We start from the raw sequence: 19,810 nt of genomic DNA on the forward strand, positions 1-19,810 counted from the left end.
TGCGAGCTTTGCGTATTTTGGCCAAAATAACAACTAATACCCCATGTTTCATGGATATTTCTTACTACGTATACTACACTTTTTTTCAGGACGCAGCCGGGTCTTATATGCTGGGAGGGCATGATGTGCTGGCGTTTGGTTTGGAATGCAGAGCAGCCCGCTTTAGCTAACACTAGCGGCGTTACAAATAGGCTGTTATTCGGCAAGATACGCCATGCCTGACGACCAGCACATTATCCCTCCACGTATTACACATAGTACTGACACCCCATGTACTATTCACAGCACTGACCCCTATTTATCACATTTATTTATTTATTTATTTTTTTTTTTTTATTTTTTTTTACATTATTACACACTTTCATACATACATATTTATTTTTTACCATCCATTCACACCCTAGCACTACACTGACACTCATTTATCGCACACCTTTGAGCACTTAGTCCGCCACTCCCCTCAAGACTAGTGGGAGGGGCTATCACTACTTAATGCACACTCCTTCTGCAGCATTCTTTGACCCGTCTGCGTCCTGATGGGAACGGGTTTTCACCCACCCACCTACCTAGTGAGTATGGCCTTTTTTGTGGTTTTGATGATCTTTATGTCCCATTTTTTCTGTTTGTGTTTTTAAATTAGGAACGAAAAGTTCTGGTTAGGGACTCGCAAGGCACTGGGGACCCTTGACGTTGGGTTGCGAGCTTTGCGTATTTTGGCCAAAATAACAACTAATACCCCATGTTTCATGGATATTTCTTACTACGTATACTACACTTTTTTTCAGGACGCAGCCGGGTCTTATATGCTGGGAGGGCATGATGTGCTGGCGTTTGGTTTGGAATGCAGAGCAGCCCGCTTTAGCTAACACTAGCGGCGTTACAAATAGGCTGTTATTCGGCAAGATACGCCATGCCTGACGACCAGCACATTATCCCTCCACGTATTACACATAGTACTGACACCCCATGTACTATTCACAGCACTGACCCCTATTTATCACATTTATTTATTTATTTTTTTTTTTTTTTTACATTATTACACACTTTCATACATACATATTTATTTTTTACCATCCATTCACACCCTAGCACTACACTGACACTCATTTATCGCACACCTTTGAGCACTTAGTCCGCCACTCCCCTCAAGACTAGTGGGAGGGGCTATCACTACTTAATGCACACTCCTTCTGCAGCATTCTTTGACCCGTCTGCGTCCTGATGGGAACGGGTTTTCACCCACCCACCTACCTAGTGAGTATGGCCTTTTTTGTGGTTTTGATGATCTTTATGTCCCATTTTTTCTGTTTGTGTTTTTAAATTAGGAACGAAAAGTTCTGGTTAGGGACTCGCAAGGCACTGGGGACCCTTGACGTTGGGTTGCGAGCTTTGCGTATTTTGGCCAAAATAACAACTAATACCCCATGTTTCATGGATATTTCTTACTACGTATACTACACTTTTTTTCAGGACGCAGCCGGGTCTTATATGCTGGGAGGGCATGATGTGCTGGCGTTTGGTTTGGAATGCAGAGCAGCCCGCTTTAGCTAACACTAGCGGCGTTACAAATAGGCTGTTATTCGGCAAGATACGCCATGCCTGACGACCAGCACATTATCCCTCCACGTATTACACATAGTACTGACACCCCATGTACTATTCACAGCACTGACCCCTATTTATCACATTTATTTATTTATTTATTTATTTATTTTTTTTTTTTTTTTTTTTTTTTTTTTTTACATTATTACACACTTTCATACATACATATTTATTTTTTACCATCCATTCACACCCTAGCACTACACTGACACTCATTTATCGCACACCTTTGAGCACTTAGTCCGCCACTCCCCTCAAGACTAGTGGGAGGGGCTATCACTACTTAATGCACACTCCTTCTGCAGCATTCTTTGACCCGTCTGCGTCCTGATGGGAACGGGTTTTCACCCACCCACCTACCTAGTGAGTATGGCCTTTTTTGTGGTTTTGATGATCTTTATGTCCCATTTTTTCTGTTTGTGTTTTTAAATTAGGAACGAAAAGTTCTGGTTAGGGACTCGCAAGGCACTGGGGACCCTTGACGTTGGGTTGCGAGCTTTGCGTATTTTGGCCAAAATAACAACTAATACCCCATGTTTCATGGATATTTCTTACTACGTATACTACACTTTTTTTCAGGACGCAGCCGGGTCTTATATGCTGGGAGGGCATGATGTGCTGGCGTTTGGTTTGGAATGCAGAGCAGCCCGCTTTAGCTAACACTAGCGGCGTTACAAATAGGCTGTTATTCGGCAAGATACGCCATGCCTGACGACCAGCACATTATCCCTCCACGTATTACACATAGTACTGACACCCCATGTACTATTCACAGCACTGACCCCTATTTATCACATTTATTTATTTATTTATTTATTTATTTTTTTTTTTTTTTTACATTATTACACACTTTCATACATACATATTTATTTTTTACCATCCATTCACACCCTAGCACTACACTGACACTCATTTATCGCACACCTTTGAGCACTTAGTCCGCCACTCCCCTCAAGACTAGTGGGAGGGGCTATCACTACTTAATGCACACTCCTTCTGCAGCATTCTTTGACCCGTCTGCGTCCTGATGGGAACGGGTTTTCACCCACCCACCTACCTAGTGAGTATGGCCTTTTTTGTGGTTTTGATGATCTTTATGTCCCATTTTTTCTGTTTGTGTTGTAAGGGACAGGCTCCCCTCCCCCGGCCCCCCTACGAGCATGGCTATGGCGGCGGGGGGGGAGTCGGCAACAACCGCTCCTGCGCTGGGCAGGCAGAGAGCGGTGGCAGGGGTGACGGCGATGCAGGCTGTGTCGACCCGTCCCTCTCGGCGGTCCCGACCTCCAGAGCGCCTTAGTCCGGAGGTAGTCCCGCGGACACGGCGTCGCAGAGGGAGCCCGATCCCGGACGCTGCAGGCCAGGCAGCTGGGAGGACCGCCCCTTCCCAGGCCCTGCGTCCTGGCAGGAATCCCAGGCCGCGACGGGGTCCGGCGGTAAGCAGGGAGTCGCAGGCCGGGCTCCCTGTCACCCCTCCCCCATCAGATGGAAGATGTCGAGAGCAAGGTACGGCCGCCCCGCATGGTGATGTTCCGGCCAGGGGGCAGGCTTCGTCAGGATCGTCTAGACGGACGACTAGATCTGCAGCGACGTCGAGGCAACAGGTCCGGTCGGAAGTCTGGGTCCCGGCGGTCGGGCGGCAGGTTGCCGGCCCATCGGTCAGCGCGTCCTCATCCCCTTTCCGAAGATGTCGTTGGGAGGGACAGTCGTCGGCGAGAGAAGAACTGGAGGAAGGTGAACTGGACGTCTATCGTCGAGGTCAGGATGGTCCGGCTGACGGGAACACAGCGCCTGTGCAGCCCGGTGAGTGTATAACTCCATTATTGTCTTATCCAGCGATTTTTATGTCGGGTGTCGGCGGGGGGGCTGCTAGCATAGCATCGGGGGCCGGTAGTGGCGCGGGCGGACGCGACGGAGCGGGTTTGGCAGATTTAGTGGGTTGCTTACGGGAGCTGGTGGGGCGCCTTGATAGGGCCGCGGCGCCGGTTGTAACGGAAGTGTCCCCTGCGGTAGTTTGGGAAGGCCCCAGGGACGTGGGATCGTTGCAGGCGCGTCCTGTGGTGGCGGTTAGAGAGGCGGTCGCGGTGTCGGTGCAGACTGAGGCACAGAAGGACGGCGATCGAGTGCGCATGGACGATCGTGCTCGGGGGGAGGTGTATGTTTGTTTTGAGGGTCCGTTGGGGGCGCATTTAAAGCAGGAGGTGCGTGATCGGATCTGGAAAGATGAATACGTTGAAATTTTTTCTCTCTTGCCGCTGGCTAAATTCAATTTGGATAAGAGCAAGCGGGATGAGAGTAAAAAGGACGAGGAGGAACGGCGGCGGTATAGGCTTATCCCGCAGACGTTCGTTAATTGGTCGCAGGCGTTCGCCATATTGGCTAGTGTGATAGGGGAAAAGGCGCCGGAAAATTGTTCGGCGTTATTTTGTTATTTTGATGCTATTGGGGAGGCTCATAGGGCGTATGGGGGTCAGGCGTGGCTGCGATATGATGAGCAATTCCGTCAGCGGAAGGCGGTTCGGCCGGCGATTCGGTGGGACCAGAAGGATATTGCTCTCTGGTTACGGGTTACGGCTCCGGTTAGGCAGCCCTTTCCCGGGAGCGGTGGCCAGGGAGGCCAGACTAGTCAGAGTGGACCAAGCGGCGGGGGAAAGGCGGGGTTTTGCTGGCAATTCAATGAAGGCCAGTGCAAGTTTGGGGCCACGTGCAAGTTCAAGCACGTGTGCTCCGAGTGTAATGGTGCATCACACGGGGCGGCAAAATGTCTGCGGAAAAAGAGGTCCGGGAACCAGCACGGGGCTGGTCAAGGGGGTGTCGCCGGTGAGGGTGGAAAGGATGGCCCCTTATCTAAATGAGTATCCGGATAGGGCGGCAGCTAAGTTGCTTTATGAAGGGTTTAGTGTTGGTTTTGTTATTCCTCCGCCTCCTTATGAGGTTCCGGTTACGCGGAGAAATTTAAAATCGGCTTACTTGCATGCGGAAGTCGTGTCGGAAAAGTTGTTAAAAGAAGTTTCGTTGGGGCGCATGTCGGGGCCATTTGTGGAGTCGCCGGTAAAAGATTTAGTTGTGTCCCCTTTGGGTATTGTCCCTAAACGCGAGCCCGGAAAGTTTCGTTTGATTCAACATTTATCGTATCCCAAAGGTTCGTCGGTAAATGACGGGATTGATCACGAGTTGTGTTCCGTAGTTTATACCTCATTCGATAAGGCGGTGGGGTTAGTGCGGGCTGCGGGTCCGGGGGCGCTGCTAGCAAAAACCGACATCGAGGCGGCGTTCAGGTTGTTGCCGGTCCACCCAGAAAGCCAACGGCTGTTGGGTTGTTTTTGGAATGGGGCCTTTTACGTGGATCGGTGCCTTCCGATGGGGTGTTCTCTTTCTTGTGCATACTTCGAGGCGTTTAGTAGCTTCGTGGAGTGGGTAACGAGGGGAGTATCCGGGGTCGATTCGTTGATCCATTACTTAGATGATTTTTTGTGCGTTGGCCCCGGGGGTTCGCCGGTTTGCGGTAACTTGCTTCATGCCCTGCAGAAGGTGGCGAGGGATTTTGGGATCCCTTTGGCGCCGGAAAAAACGGAGGGCCCGGTAGCGACGATTTCTTTCTTGGGAATCGAAATTGACTCGGTGGCAATGGAGTGTCGGCTCCCGGCGGATAAGTTGGGTGCTTTGAGGCTGGAGGTGCGACGGGCTTGTAGAAGGAAGAAAATGTCGCTGAGGGAGCTTCAGTCGCTGCTGGGGAAGTTGAATTTCGCCTGCCGGATTATGCCGATGGGGAGGGTGTTTGGTAGAAGGTTGGCGGCGGCAACGGCGGGAGTGCGGGCGCCGCATCATTTTGTGAGGCTCAAGGAGGAGCACCGAGCTGATCTTCAGGTTTGGGATGACTTCTTGGGCCAGTACAATGGTCGCTCGCTATGGATGGCCCCAGCGCAGGATACGAGTGATCTGAATATTTTCACGGATGCGGCTGGGGCGGGTGGCTTTGGAGCTTACGGGGGGGGTCCGTGGTGCGCAGGTCAATGGCCGGCTAGCTGGGTGTCCAGTGGATTGACGCGGAATCTGGCCCTGCTCGAGCTGTTTCCCATCGTGGTGGCGGCTACCATTTGGGGGGACAGGCTCAGGGATAAGAAGGTCCGTTTTTACTGCGACAACATGGGGGTGGTGCTTGCCATTAATAACATCACGGCGTCCTCTCCTCCGGTAGTTCAATTGTTGCGACATTTAGTGTTGGTGTGTTTGTCGCTGAACGCGTGGGTGGTGGCGGTGCATGTCCCGGGTGTACGGAATTGTGTTGCTGATGCTCTTTCTCGCTCGCAGTGGGACCGGTTTCGGGAATTGGCCCCGGGAGCGGAACGTCTCGGTTTGGCGTGTCCGGATCATCTATGGGATCTGGTATCGGTCCCGTAGAGCAGCTGTTACAAAGGTCTTTGGCGCGCACGACGTGGAGGGCTTATGCTGCTTGTTGGAGGCAGTGGGAGGAGTGGGTAAGAGAGTTGGGTGATGTCAATACGGATAGAGACAGGTTGGTGGCACTTTTGTATTGGTTAGGGGATGCCTGGGAGGGGGGGTTTTCAGTAGCGAAGGTGAACCGGTTTATATCCGCGGTGGCGTTTGGGCTTAAGTTGCGGGGCTTGCGGGATGTATCGAAGGAATTTCTGGTATCGCAGGCTTTGAAGGGGTTGCGCAGAGGTAGGGTGGAGGCGGATAGTAGAAGGCCGGTGTCGTTTGCTTTGCTGGGCTTGTTGGGCGGTTCATTGGCATCGGTATGTCGTTCTTCAGATGAGATGGATTTGTTTCGGTTGGCTTTCTCGTTGGCGTTCTTCGGAGCATTTAGAGTAGGTGAGTTGGTGTCGCCAAGTACTAAACAGGCAGGGGGGCTGAGATCTGGGGAGGTGAGCCTTTTTGCAGATCGGTTGGAGGTATGGTTGCGTAGATCAAAAACTGACCAATTAGGGAAGGGAAAACTGATAGTTTTGTTCGCTCTCCCGGGGTCGGTCATGTGCCCAGTAGAGTGCATGCGGGGTTTTACAAAAAACAGGGGGTCTCCAGATTTGCCTTTGTTACGTCATGTGGACGGGTCGTTCTTGTCCAGGTTTCAGTTTGGAGCTGTTTTTAAAAAATGTTTGACGGCGGTTGGGGTTGCAGCAGGCTCATATTCATCTCATTCCTTCCGGATTGGCGCAGCAACGGAAGCAGGGCGCTGGGGGTTGGATGATGAGGGGGTGAGGCGTATTGGTCGTTGGGAGTCTAAAAGGTTTAAGTCTTATGTCCGCCCCCATATGTTGTAATTTTGTTGTTATGCTTGCAAATGTTATATGGTGGTGCCTAACTGTGTTTTCCGTTTCAGATTCGCCTCCTTGTCTGGTGTGGTTGATGGGTCATTCGTACGTGCACTGGGGGGCTTTGAGGGCGGACGTCCGCCCGGATGGTCGCCAGTTGCGCATTCCGCGACAGGATGCGGTTGTGCATTGGCTGGGGTTTAGAGGTATGTCGTGGAACAGGGTGTTGGCGGAATTCCAGACATATGTGCGGCTCGATAGGGTTCCGGAGGTTTTAGTGTTGCACGTGGGTGGGAATGACTTAGGAGTCCGCCCTTTTCGTGAGTTGGTGCGGGATATCAAACATGATTTGTTGTGTTTGTGGGTATCTTATCCCAAGTTGGTGGTAGTGTGGTCGGACATAGTCCCAAGGAAGCATTGGCGGTTAGCTAGATCGGTGGAGAGAGTCAATAAGGCTCGGATAAAAGTTAACCGGGCGGTGTCCCGTTTTGTGGCGAAGAACGGGGGCATTTGCGTGAGGCATAGGGATTTGGAGTCAGGATTGGGGAATTTCTGGAGGAGTGACGGGGTTCATCTGACCGAGGTTGGCATTGATATTTGGAGCTTGGCTATAGCAGAAGGCATAGAAAGGGCGGTGGTGGTGTGGAGGAACTCACAGGCTTAAGGTGGTCAAGGCCTGTTTCGCGGTGGCGGGGGGAGTCCTTGAGGCCAGTCAGTACAAAATGGTGGGGGGGTCGCATCGGGGGTATGCGTCCCCCAAAAAAGGTACATGGTTGAAGACTTCATCGGGTGTTATCCCTTTGAAGTGGTCTTCTGGTAGAAGGTATGTCACTTGAAGGCTTCATCGGGTGTTATCCCTTTGAAGTGGACTTCTAGTGGTCGGTATATCACTTGAGGGCTTCATCGGGTGTTATCCCCTTGAAGTGGACTTCTAGTGGTTGGAGCCATCTGCAGAGGTGAACGGTGCTTCCGAGCTGGTTTACGGCTGGAGGTAATTAGTGGTTTGCAGATGGCTAATTCGGTGTGTTCTTGAAAGGAACATCTGAAGGGGCTTCAAGGACTTCCTCTGCTCGGGTTAATGTTAACGTTTAATTGTTATTTATGATTCTGACCCATGTTGGGTCATGTGAATTATTAGGAGGAATTCTCTGGTGGATTCCTAACTAGTTATCCGAATGTTTCGGATTTAAATTGTTTTTATAAAACTGTGAAATTAATAAACGGCTGCTGTGGCCATTTCACATCCAACCTCGGTGTCATGTGTCGTTACTAAATGGGGATGGGGGATAGTATGGTTTAAGGTTAACACACGACTCTACCTAGGCAGGTCAAGAAGAGGCTGGACGCAGCTGCAGGCTTAAGGGAAGCCGACATGACCGTCCTGGTAGGGAAAGGGTTAATGTTACGAGGTCAGGGAAAGTTGAAGGAGCTGAAGGAGGGACGGGGAGGAGTTAAGGGGGGCGGGGGGGCCGTTACTGCGCTTCCCGCTGTTTCTCGGCATTGAGCCGGAAGCAGCGGGAGGAGTAACACACAGTAAGCAAAGCTCCCACCCTCCCACCCTTGTTTTGTTACTCCTTAGGTCTTATGTACGTCTGGCTATGAGCGTTGTGTTTTATTTTGTGTGCTTATTTAACATGTTTTTCTTTTTTCCGGAGTAGGTTCTGTTGTCATGGCAGCTGGCGGGGGGAGTCCTTGAGGCCAGTCAGTACAAAATGGTGGGGGGGTCGCATCGGGGGTATGCGTCCCCCAAAAAAGGTACATGGTTGAAGACTTCATCGGGTGTTATCCCTTTGAAGTGGTCTTCTGGTAGAAGGTATGTCACTTGAAGGCTTCATCGGGTGTTATCCCTTTGAAGTGGACTTCTAGTGGTCGGTATATCACTTGAGGGCTTCATCGGGTGTTATCCCCTTGAAGTGGACTTCTAGTGGTTGGAGCCATCTGCAGAGGTGAACGGTGCTTCCGAGCTGGTTTACGGCTGGAGGTAATTAGTGGTTTGCAGATGGCTAATTCGGTGTGTTCTTGAAAGGAACATCTGAAGGGGCTTCAAGGACTTCCTCTGCTCGGGTTAATGTTAACGTTTAATTGTTATTTATGATTCTGACCCATGTTGGGTCATGTGAATTATTAGGAGGAATTCTCTGGTGGATTCCTAACTAGTTATCCGAATGTTTCGGATTTAAATTGTTTTTATAAAACTGTGAAATTAATAAACGGCTGCTGTGGCCATTTCACATCCAACCTCGGTGTCATGTGTCGTTACTAAATGGGGATGGGGGATAGTATGGTTTAAGGTTAACACACGACTCTACCTAGGCAGGTCATGTCTGGCTTCCTCTCCGGCCTTTATTCACCTCCCGTGTAGCTGTGAGTGTGTGAGCCTGCAGGGCCCCATGGAATTGCCTAGAAGTAGGCTGAATCGCTGCAAGGGCTGAACAGCAGTATCGGGCAGGCTCGGGCAACGCGCGGCCCGTTCGGGTTATCGCTTCTCGGCCTTTTGGCTAAGATCAAGTGTAGTATCTGTTCTTATCAGTTTAATATCTGATACGTCCCCTATCTGGGGACCATATATTAAATGGATTTTTAGAACAGGGAGATGGAAATAGAGCTTGCTCTGTCCACTCCACGCATTGACCTGGTATTGCAGTATTTCCAGGACCGGTGCACCCTTTCCTTATGTGTTGACTAAAAGCAGATTCCAAAAGTGTTTTTTGTCTTTGCTATTGTTTCTGTCTTTCTGAAGGGATCTCCCCTTTTAATCCCATTATTTCAACACCTGTTGGACAATGCATGAGTGATAATGAGCTCATTGATTAAATGCAATTAATGAATAGATTGCCACCTCTGTTGTGTGTCGTCTGTGTTTCTGTGTTTCCGGCATTTCACATTGGAACACCTCATTCACCTTCCTTGTCTTCTCTCCGCCCTCCCTTTTAGGTAAGTTAAAGAGCTGCACCTGAGCCAGCCACTGATTGATTGATTGATTGATTGATTGATTGATTGATTGATTGATTGATGCAGCACAACAGTCAAATAGTGGAGTGGAGTAGGGGAACAGCAAACAGCCAATAAAGCAGCCCGCCCGCTCGCCTGCCCGCCACAATGGACCTACCTGTGTACACTAGATGGATGTGATGGAATGTACTGTCGTCCCTACATTTCAAGAAGAAGTAAGAATTGCAGTTGCAACAAAGCCTTGCTTGCCTACAAAGAGAGCAGCAATTTGGATTTGTTACTATGTTACCTAGAAGAATAACAAACTGTGCAAGGATGGAGGTTGTAGGAGCAAGGAGAAGTTGTCTGTAAAGTTGGTGGATGCCTATTTTCCATTTTGCAGTCCCTTGTCTCCCTCTTGTGGCCTCCTGGAGGCAACTAGCTGTGCAAAAAAAAGACAGCCTGGCGGCCGGCTGTTGCAGTGTTGCCCTCTCAGGCAACACTGAGTGACTGACTGAGCCTCACCGTCTTATATAAAGTTCAGACGGAACTTTGCACGTGTCATAGTGGAGCCCTCAGGATTCCAGAGCCAGCTTTCTGACATCATAATGGGGCCTCAGAGATAAAAGCCTGGGCCCAGGCAGTGTTGGTCAGTGCTGCTCAGCAGGCAGCACTGGACTGGACTGGATTACAGCTGATACAAGGTGTGAAGGAACAAGGGGTGGCTGTGGGCATGCACTTGCTGCCGCTGCCAGTGTTTATCTGCATGGCAGCAGGGCATTTGGGCGTTGCCAGGAAGGCGTTTTTATGTAGATTCCTCCTCTTTCAGCACTGCATTGTGGTGCAAGCAAAAGAAGCAAATCCTGTCTGGCTTCCTCTCCGGCCTTTATTCACCTCCCGTGTAGCTGTGAGTGTGTGAGCCTGCAGGGCCCCATGGAATTGCCTAGAAGTAGGCTGAATCGCTGCAAGGGCTGAACAGCAGTATCGGGCAGGCTCGGGCAACGCGCGGCCCGTTCGGGTTATCGCTTCTCGGCCTTTTGGCTAAGATCAAGTGTAGTATCTGTTCTTATCAGTTTAATATCTGATACGTCCCCTATCTGGGGACCATATATTAAATGGATTTTTAGAACAGGGAGATGGAAATAGAGCTTGCTCTGTCCACTCCACGCATTGACCTGGTATTGCAGTATTTCCAGGACCGGTGCACCCTTTCCTTATGTGTTGACTAAAAGCAGATTCCAAAAGTGTTTTTTGTCTTTGCTATTGTTTCTGTCTTTCTGAAGGGATCTCCCCTTTTAATCCCATTATTTCAACACCTGTTGGACAATGCATGAGTGATAATGAGCTCATTGATTAAATGCAATTAATGAATAGATTGCCACCTCTTGTTGTGTGTCGTCTGTGTTTCTGTGTTTCCGGCATTTCACATTGGAACACCTCATTCACCTTCCTTGTCTTCTCTCCGCCCTCCCTTTTAGGTAAGTTAAAGAGCTGCACCTGAGCCAGCCACTGATTGATTGATTGATTGATTGATTGATTGATTGATTGATTGATTGATGCAGCACAACAGTCAAATAGTGGAGTGGAGTAGGGGAACAGCAAACAGCCAATAAAGCAGCCCGCCCGCTCGCCTGCCCGCCACAATGGACCTACCTGTGTACACTAGATGGATGTGATGGAATGTACTGTCGTCCCTACATTTCAAGAAGAAGTAAGAATTGCAGTTGCAACAAAGCCTTGCTTGCCTACAAAGAGAGCAGCAATTTGGATTTGTTACTATGTTACCTAGAAGAATAACAAACTGTGCAAGGATGGAGGTTGTAGGAGCAAGGAGAAGTTGTCTGTAAAGTTGGTGGATGCCTATTTTCCATTTTGCAGTCCCTTGTCTCCCTCTTGTGGCCTCCTGGAGGCAACTAGCTGTGCAAAAAAAAGACAGCCTGGCGGCCGGCTGTTGCAGTGTTGCCCTCTCAGGCAACACTGAGTGACTGACTGAGCCTCACCTTCTTATATAAAGTTCAGACGGAACTTTGCACGTGTCATAGTGGAGCCCTCAGGATTCCAGAGCCAGCTTTCTGACATCATAATGGGGCCTCAGAGATAAAAGCCTGGGCCCAGGCAGTGTTGGTCAGTGCTGCTCAGCAGGCAGCACTGGACTGGACTGGATTACAGCTGATACAAGGTGTGAAGGAACAAGGGGTGGCTGTGGGCATGCACTTGCTGCCGCTGCCAGTGTTTATCTGCATGGCAGCAGGGCATTTGGGCGTTGCCAGGAAGGCGTTTTTATGTAGATTCCTCCTCTTTCAGCACTGCATTGTGGTGCAAGCAAAAGAAGCAAATCCTGTCTGGCTTCCTCTCCGGCCTTTATTCACCTCCCGTGTAGCTGTGAGTGTGTGAGCCTGCAGGGCCCCATGGAATTGCCTAGAAGTAGGCTGAATCGCTGCAAGGGCTGAACAGCAGTATCGGGCAGGCTCGGGCAACGCGCGGCCCGTTCGGGTTATCGCTTCTCGGCCTTTTGGCTAAGATCAAGTGTAGTATCTGTTCTTATCAGTTTAATATCTGATACGTCCCCTATCTGGGGACCATATATTAAATGGATTTTTAGAACAGGGAGATGGAAATAGAGCTTGCTCTGTCCACTCCACGCATTGACCTGGTATTGCAGTATTTCCAGGACCGGTGCACCCTTTCCTTATGTGTTGACTAAAAGCAGATTCCAAAAGTGTTTTTTGTCTTTGCTATTGTTTCTGTCTTTCTGAAGGGATCTCCCCTTTTAATCCCATTATTTCAACACCTGTTGGACAATGCATGAGTGATAATGAGCTCATTGATTAAATGCAATTAATGAATAGATTGCCACCTCTTGTTGTGTGTCGTCTGTGTTTCTGTGTTTCCGGCATTTCACATTGGAACACCTCATTCACCTTCCTTGTCTTCTCTCCGCCCTCCCTTTTAGGTAAGTTAAAGAGCTGCACCTGAGCCAGCCACTGATTGATTGATTGATTGATTGATTGATTGATTGATTGATGCAGCACAACAGTCAAATAGTGGAGTGGAGTAGGGGAACAGCAAACAGCCAATAAAGCAGCCCGCCCGCTCGCCTGCCCGCCACAATGGACCTACCTGTGTACACTAGATGGATGTGATGGAATGTACTGTCGTCCCTACATTTCAAGAAGAAGTAAGAATTGCAGTTGCAACAAAGCCTTGCTTGCCTACAAAGAGAGCAGCAATTTGGATTTGTTACTATGTTACCTAGAAGAATAACAAACTGTGCAAGGATGGAGGTTGTAGGAGCAAGGAGAAGTTGTCTGTAAAGTTGGTGGATGCCTATTTTCCATTTTGCAGTCCCTTGTCTCCCTCTTGTGGCCTCCTGGAGGCAACTAGCTGTGCAAAAAAAAGACAGCCTGGCGGCCGGCTGTTGCAGTGTTGCCCTCTCAGGCAACACTGAGTGACTGACTGAGCCTCACCGTCTTATATAAAGTTCAGACGGAACTTTGCACGTGTCATAGTGGAGCCCTCAGGATTCCAGAGCCAGCTTTCTGACATCATAATGGGGCCTCAGAGATAAAAGCCTGGGCCCAGGCAGTGTTGGTCAGTGCTGCTCAGCAGGCAGCACTGGACTGGACTGGATTACAGCTGATACAAGGTGTGAAGGAACAAGGGGTGGCTGTGGGCATGCACTTGCTGCCGCTGCCAGTGTTTATCTGCATGGCAGCAGGGCATTTGGGCGTTGCCAGGAAGGCGTTTTTATGTAGATTCCTCCTCTTTCAGCACTGCATTGTGGTGCAAGCAAAAGAAGCAAATCCTGTCTGGCTTCCTCTCCGGCCTTTATTCACCTCCCGTGTAGCTGTGAGTGTGTGAGCCTGCAGGGCCCCATGGAATTGCCTAGAAGTAGGCTGAATCGCTGCAAGGGCTGAACAGCAGTATCGGGCAGGCTCGGGCAACGCGCGGCCCGTTCGGGTTATCGCTTCTCGGCCTTTTGGCTAAGATCAAGTGTAGTATCTGTTCTTATCAGTTTAATATCTGATACGTCCCCTATCTGGGGACCATATATTAAATGGATTTTTAGAACAGGGAGATGGAAATAGAGCTTGCTCTGTCCACTCCACGCATTGACCTGGTATTGCAGTATTTCCAGGACCGGTGCACCCTTTCCTTATGTGTTGACTAAAAGCAGATTCCAAAAGTGTTTTTTGTCTTTGCTATTGTTTCTGTCTTTCTGAAGGGATCTCCCCTTTTAATCCCATTATTTCAACACCTGTTGGACAATGCATGAGTGATAATGAGCTCATTGATTAAATGCAATTAATGAATAGATTGCCACCTCTTGTTGTGTGTCGTCTGTGTTTCTGTGTTTCCGGCATTTCACATTGGAACAGCTCATTCACCTTCCTTGTCTTCTCTCCGCCCTCCCTTTTAGGTAAGTTAAAGAGCTGCACCTGAGCCAGCCACTGATTGATTGATTGATTGATTGATTGATTGATTGATTGATTGATTGATTGATGCAGCACAACAGTCAAATAGTGGAGTGGAGTAGGGGAACAGCAAACAGCCAATAAAGCAGCCCGCCCGCTCGCCTGCCCGCCACAATGGACCTACCTGTGTACACTAGATGGATGTGATGGAATGTACTATCGTCCCTACATTTCAAGAAGAAGTAAGAATTGCAGTTGCAACAAAGCCTTGCTTGCCTACAAAGAGAGCAGCAATTTGGATTTGTTACTATGTTACCTAGAAGAATAACAAACTGTGCAAGGATGGAGGTTGTAGGAGCAAGGAGAAGTTGTCTGTAAAGTTGGTGGATGCCTATTTTCCATTTTGCAGTCCCTTGTCTCCCTCTTGTGGCCTCCTGGAGGCAACTAGCTGTGCAAAAAAAAGACAGCCTGGCGGCCGGCTGTTGCAGTGTTGCCCTCTCAGGCAACACTGAGTGACTGACTGAGCCTCACCGTCTTATATAAAGTTCAGACGGAACTTTGCACGTGTCATAGTGGAGCCCTCAGGATTCCAGAGCCAGCTTTCTGACATCATAATGGGGCCTCAGAGATAAAAGCCTGGGCCCAGGCAGTGTTGGTCAGTGCTGCTCAGCAGGCAGCACTGGACTGGACTGGATTACAGCTGATACAAGGTGTGAAGGAACAAGGGGTGGCTGTGGGCATGCACTTGCTGCCGCTGCCAGTGTTTATCTGCATGGCAGCAGGGCATTTGGGCGTTGCCAGGAAGGCGTTTTTATGTAGATTCCTCCTCTTTCAGCACTGCATTGTGGTGCAAGCAAAAGAAGCAAATCCTGTCTGGCTTCCTCTCCGGCCTTTATTCACCTCCCGTGTAGCTGTGAGTGTGTGAGCCTGCAGGGCCCCATGGAATTGCCTAGAAGTAGGCTGAATCGCTGCAAGGGCTGAACAGCAGTATCGGGCAGGCTCGGGCAACGCGCGGCCCGTTCGGGTTATCGCTTCTCGGCCTTTTGGCTAAGATCAAGTGTAGTATCTGTTCTTATCAGTTTAATATCTGATACGTCCCCTATCTGGGGACCATATATTAAATGGATTTTTAGAACAGGGAGATGGAAATAGAGCTTGCTCTGTCCACTCCACGCATTGACCTGGTATTGCAGTATTTCCAGGACCGGTGCACCCTTTCCTTATGTGTTGACTAAAAGCAGATTCCAAAAGTGTTTTTTGTCTTTGCTATTGTTTCTGTCTTTCTGAAGGGATCTCCCCTTTTAATCCCATTATTTCAACACCTGTTGGACAATGCATGAGTGATAATGAGCTCATTGATTAAATGCAATTAATGAATAGATTGCCACCTCTTGTTGTGTGTCGTCTGTGTTTCTGTGTTTCCGGCATTTCACATTGGAACACCTCATTCACCTTCCTTGTCTTCTCTCCGCCCTCCCTTTTAGGTAAGTTAAAGAGCTGCACCTGAGCCAGCCACTGATTGATTGATTGATTGATTGATTGATTGATTGATTGATTGATGCAGCACAACAGTCAAATAGTGGAGTGGAGTAGGGGAACAGCAAACAGCCAATAAAGCAGCCCGCCCGCTCGCCTGCCCGCCAAAATGGACCTACCTGTGTACACTAGATGGATGTGATGGAATGTACTGTCGTCCCTACATTTCAAGAAGAAGTAAGAATTGCAGTTGCAACAAAGCCTTGCTTGCCTACAAAGAGAGCAGCAATTTGGATTTGTTACTATGTTACCTAGAAGAATAACAAACTGTGCAAGGATGGAGGTTGTAGGAGCAAGGAGAAGTTGTCTGTAAAGTTGGTGGATGCCTATTTTCCATTTTGCAGTCCCTTGTCTCCCTCTTGTGGCCTCCTGGAGGCAACTAGCTGTGCAAAAAAAAGACAGCCTGGCGGCCGGCTGTTGCAGTGTTGCCCTCTCAGGCAACACTGAGTGACTGACTGAGCCTCACCGTCTTATATAAAGTTCAGACGGAACTTTGCACGTGTCATAGTGGAGCCCTCAGGATTCCAGAGCCAGCTTTCTGACATCATAATGGGGCCTCAGAGATAAAAGCCTGGGCCCAGGCAGTGTTGGTCAGTGCTGCTCAGCAGGCAGCACTGGACTGGACTGGATTACAGCTGATACAAGGTGTGAAGGAACAAGGGGTGGCTGTGGGCATGCACTTGCTGCCGCTGCCAGTGTTTATCTGCATGGCAGCAGGGCATTTGGGCGTTGCCAGGAAGGCGTTTTTATGTAGATTCCTCCTCTTTCAGCACTGCATTGTGGTGCAAGCAAAAGAAGCAAATCCTGTCTGGCTTCCTCTCCGGCCTTTATTCACCTCCCGTGTAGCTGTGAGTGTGTGAGCCTGCAGGGCCCCATGGAATTGCCTAGAAGTAGGCTGAATCGCTGCAAGGGCTGAACAGCAGTATCGGGCAGGCTCGGGCAACGCGCGGCCCGTTCGGGTTATCGCTTCTCGGCCTTTTGGCTAAGATCAAGTGTAGTATCTGTTCTTATCAGTTTAATATCTGATACGTCCCCTATCTGGGGACCATATATTAAATGGATTTTTAGAACAGGGAGATGGAAATAGAGCTTGCTCTGTCCACTCCACGCATTGACCTGGTATTGCAGTATTTCCAGGACCGGTGCACCCTTTCCTTATGTGTTGACTAAAAGCAGATTCCAAAAGTGTTTTTTGTCTTTGCTATTGTTTCTGTCTTTCTGAAGGGATCTCCCCTTTTAATCCCATTATTTCAACACCTGTTGGACAATGCATGAGTGATAATGAGCTCATTGATTAAATGCAATTAATGAATAGATTGCCACCTCTTGTTGTGTGTCGTCTGTGTTTCTGTGTTTCCGGCATTTCACATTGGAACACCTCATTCACCTTCCTTGTCTTCTCTCCGCCCTCCCTTTTAGGTAAGTTAAAGAGCTGCACCTGAGCCAGCCACTTGATTGATTGATTGATTGATTGATTGATTGATTGATTGATGCAGCACAACAGTCAAATAGTGGAGTGGAGTAGGGGAACAGCAAACAGCCAATAAAGCAGCCCGCCCGCTCGCCTGCCCGCCACAATGGACCTACCTGTGTACACTAGATGGATGTGATGGAATGTACTGTCGTCCCTACATTTCAAGAAGAAGTAAGAATTGCAGTTGCAACAAAGCCTTGCTTGCCTACAAAGAGAGCAGCAATTTGGATTTGTTACTATGTTACCTAGAAGAATAACAAACTGTGCAAGGATGGAGGTTGTAGGAGCAAGGAGAAGTTGTCTGTAAAGTTGGTGGATGCCTATTTTCCATTTTGCAGTCCCTTGTCTCCCTCTTGTGGCCTCCTGGAGGCAACTAGCTGTGCAAAAAAAAGACAGCCTGGCGGCCGGCTGTTGCAGTGTTGCCCTCTCAGGCAACACTGAGTGACTGACTGAGCCTCACCGTCTTATATAAAGTTCAGACGGAACTTTGCACGTGTCATAGTGGAGCCCTCAGGATTCCAGAGCCAGCTTTCTGACATCATAATGGGGCCTCAGAGATAAAAGCCTGGGCCCAGGCAGTGTTGGTCAGTGCTGCTCAGCAGGCAGCACTGGACTGGACTGGATTACAGCTGATACAAGGTGTGAAGGAACAAGGGGTGGCTGTGGGCATGCACTTGCTGCCGCTGCCAGTGATTATCTGCATGGCAGCAGGGCATTTGGGCGTTGCCAGGAAGGCGTTTTTATGTAGATTCCTCCTCTTTCAGCACTGCATTGTGGTGCAAGCAAAAGAAGCAAATCCTGTCTGGCTTCCTCTCCGGCCTTTATTCACCTCCCGTGTAGCTGTGAGTGTGTGAGCCTGCAGGGCCCCATGGAATTGCCTAGAAGTAGGCTGAATCGCTGCAAGGGCTGAACAGCAGTATCGGGCAGGCTCGGGCAACGCGCGGCCCGTTCGGGTTATCGCTTCTCGGCCTTTTGGCTAAGATCAAGTGTAGTATCTGTTCTTATCAGTTTAATATCTGATACGTCCCCTATCTGGGGACCATATATTAAATGGATTTTTAGAACAGGGAGATGGAAATAGAGCTTGCTCTGTCCACTCCACGCATTGACCTGGTATTGCAGTATTTCCAGGACCGGTGCACCCTTTCCTTATGTGTTGACTAAAAGCAGATTCCAAAAGTGTTTTTTGTCTTTGCTATTGTTTCTGTCTTTCTGAAGGGATCTCCCCTTTTAATCCCATTATTTCAACACCTGTTGGACAATGCATGAGTGATAATGAGCTCATTGATTAAATGCAATTAATGAATAGATTGCCACCTCTTGTTGTGTGTCGTCTGTGTTTCTGTGTTTCCGGCATTTCACATTGGAACACCTCATTCACCTTCCTTGTCTTCTCTCCGCCCTCCCTTTTAGGTAAGTTAAAGAGCTGCACCTGAGCCAGCCACTGATTGATTGATTGATTGATTGATTGATTGATTGATTGATTGATTGATGCAGCACAACAGTCAAATAGTGGAGTGGAGTAGGGGAACAGCAAACAGCCAATAAAGCAGCCCGCCCGCTCGCCTGCCCGCCACAATGGACCTACCTGTGTACACTAGATGGATGTGATGGAATGTACTGTCGTCCCTACATTTCAAGAAGAAGTAAGAATTGCAGTTGCAACAAAGCCTTGCTTGCCTACAAAGAGAGCAGCAATTTGGATTTGTTACTATGTTACCTAGAAGAATAACAAACTGTGCAAGGATGGAGGTTGTAGGAGCAAGGAGAAGTTGTCTGTAAAGTTGGTGGATGCCTATTTTCCATTTTGCAGTCCCTTGTCTCCCTCTTGTGGCCTCCTGGAGGCAACTAGCTGTGCAAAAAAAAGACAGCCTGGCGGCCGGCTGTTGCAGTGTTGCCCTCTCAGGCAACACTGAGTGACTGACTGAGCCTCACCGTCTTATATAAAGTTCAGACGGAACTTTGCACGTGTCATAGTGGAGCCCTCAGGATTCCAGAGCCAGCTTTCTGACATCATAATGGGGCCTCAGAGATAAAAGCCTGGGCCCAGGCAGTGTTGGTCAGTGCTGCTCAGCAGGCAGCACTGGACTGGACTGGATTACAGCTGATACAAGGTGTGAAGGAACAAGGGGTGGCTGTGGGCATGCACTTGCTGCCGCTGCCAGTGTTTATCTGCATGGCAGCAGGGCATTTGGGCGTTGCCAGGAAGGCGTTTTTATGTAGATTCCTCCTCTTTCAGCACTGCATTGTGGTGCAAGCAAAAGAAGCAAATCCTGTCTGGCTTCCTCTCCGGCCTTTATTCACCTCCCGTGTAGCTGTGAGTGTGTGAGCCTGCAGGGCCCCATGGAATTGCCTAGAAGTAGGCTGAATCGCTGCAAGGGCTGAACAGCAGTATCGGGCAGGCTCGGGCAACGCGCGGCCCGTTCGGGTTATCGCTTCTCGGCCTTTTGGCTAAGATCAAGTGTAGTATCTGTTCTTATCAGTTTAATATCTGATACGTCCCCTATCTGGGGACCATATATTAAATGGATTTTTAGAACAGGGAGATGGAAATAGAGCTTGCTCTGTCCACTCCACGCATT

General features: G+C 49.2%; 7 non-coding genes and 1 pseudogene across 7 annotated transcripts; all 8 read left to right on the forward strand.

Annotated features, from left to right (window-relative positions):
- The first annotated feature begins 9,350 nt into the window (after positions 1–9,350).
- On the forward strand, positions 9,351–9,541 carry LOC142723235 (U2 spliceosomal RNA). The gene has a single exon (XR_012875451.1). It is a non-coding gene; the product is annotated as a U2 spliceosomal RNA (small nuclear RNA).
- Positions 9,542–10,824: 1,283 nt separating this feature from the next.
- On the forward strand, positions 10,825–11,015 carry LOC142723236 (U2 spliceosomal RNA). Its single transcript, XR_012875453.1, has one exon. It is a non-coding gene; the product is annotated as a U2 spliceosomal RNA (small nuclear RNA).
- A 1,284-nt stretch (positions 11,016–12,299) lies between these two features.
- On the forward strand, positions 12,300–12,490 carry LOC142723238 (U2 spliceosomal RNA). The gene has a single exon (XR_012875455.1). It is a non-coding gene; the product is annotated as a U2 spliceosomal RNA (small nuclear RNA).
- Positions 12,491–13,766: 1,276 nt separating this feature from the next.
- LOC142723239 (U2 spliceosomal RNA) lies at positions 13,767–13,957 on the forward strand. Its single transcript, XR_012875456.1, has one exon. It is a non-coding gene; the product is annotated as a U2 spliceosomal RNA (small nuclear RNA).
- Positions 13,958–15,245: 1,288 nt separating this feature from the next.
- Positions 15,246–15,436, forward strand: LOC142723240 (U2 spliceosomal RNA). The gene has a single exon (XR_012875457.1). It is a non-coding gene; the product is annotated as a U2 spliceosomal RNA (small nuclear RNA).
- A 1,280-nt stretch (positions 15,437–16,716) lies between these two features.
- Positions 16,717–16,907, forward strand: LOC142723242 (U2 spliceosomal RNA). The gene has a single exon (XR_012875458.1). It is a non-coding gene; the product is annotated as a U2 spliceosomal RNA (small nuclear RNA).
- A 1,277-nt stretch (positions 16,908–18,184) lies between these two features.
- On the forward strand, positions 18,185–18,375 carry LOC142723243 (U2 spliceosomal RNA). Its single transcript, XR_012875459.1, has one exon. It is a non-coding gene; the product is annotated as a U2 spliceosomal RNA (small nuclear RNA).
- A 1,284-nt stretch (positions 18,376–19,659) lies between these two features.
- Positions 19,660–19,810, forward strand: LOC142723254 (U2 spliceosomal RNA; annotated as a pseudogene; the record flags this gene model as incomplete).

This window comes from Rhinoderma darwinii, unplaced genomic scaffold (genome assembly GCF_050947455.1).
Source record: "Rhinoderma darwinii isolate aRhiDar2 unplaced genomic scaffold, aRhiDar2.hap1 Scaffold_548, whole genome shotgun sequence".
Taxonomy (NCBI): Eukaryota; Metazoa; Chordata; class Amphibia; order Anura; family Rhinodermatidae; genus Rhinoderma; species Rhinoderma darwinii.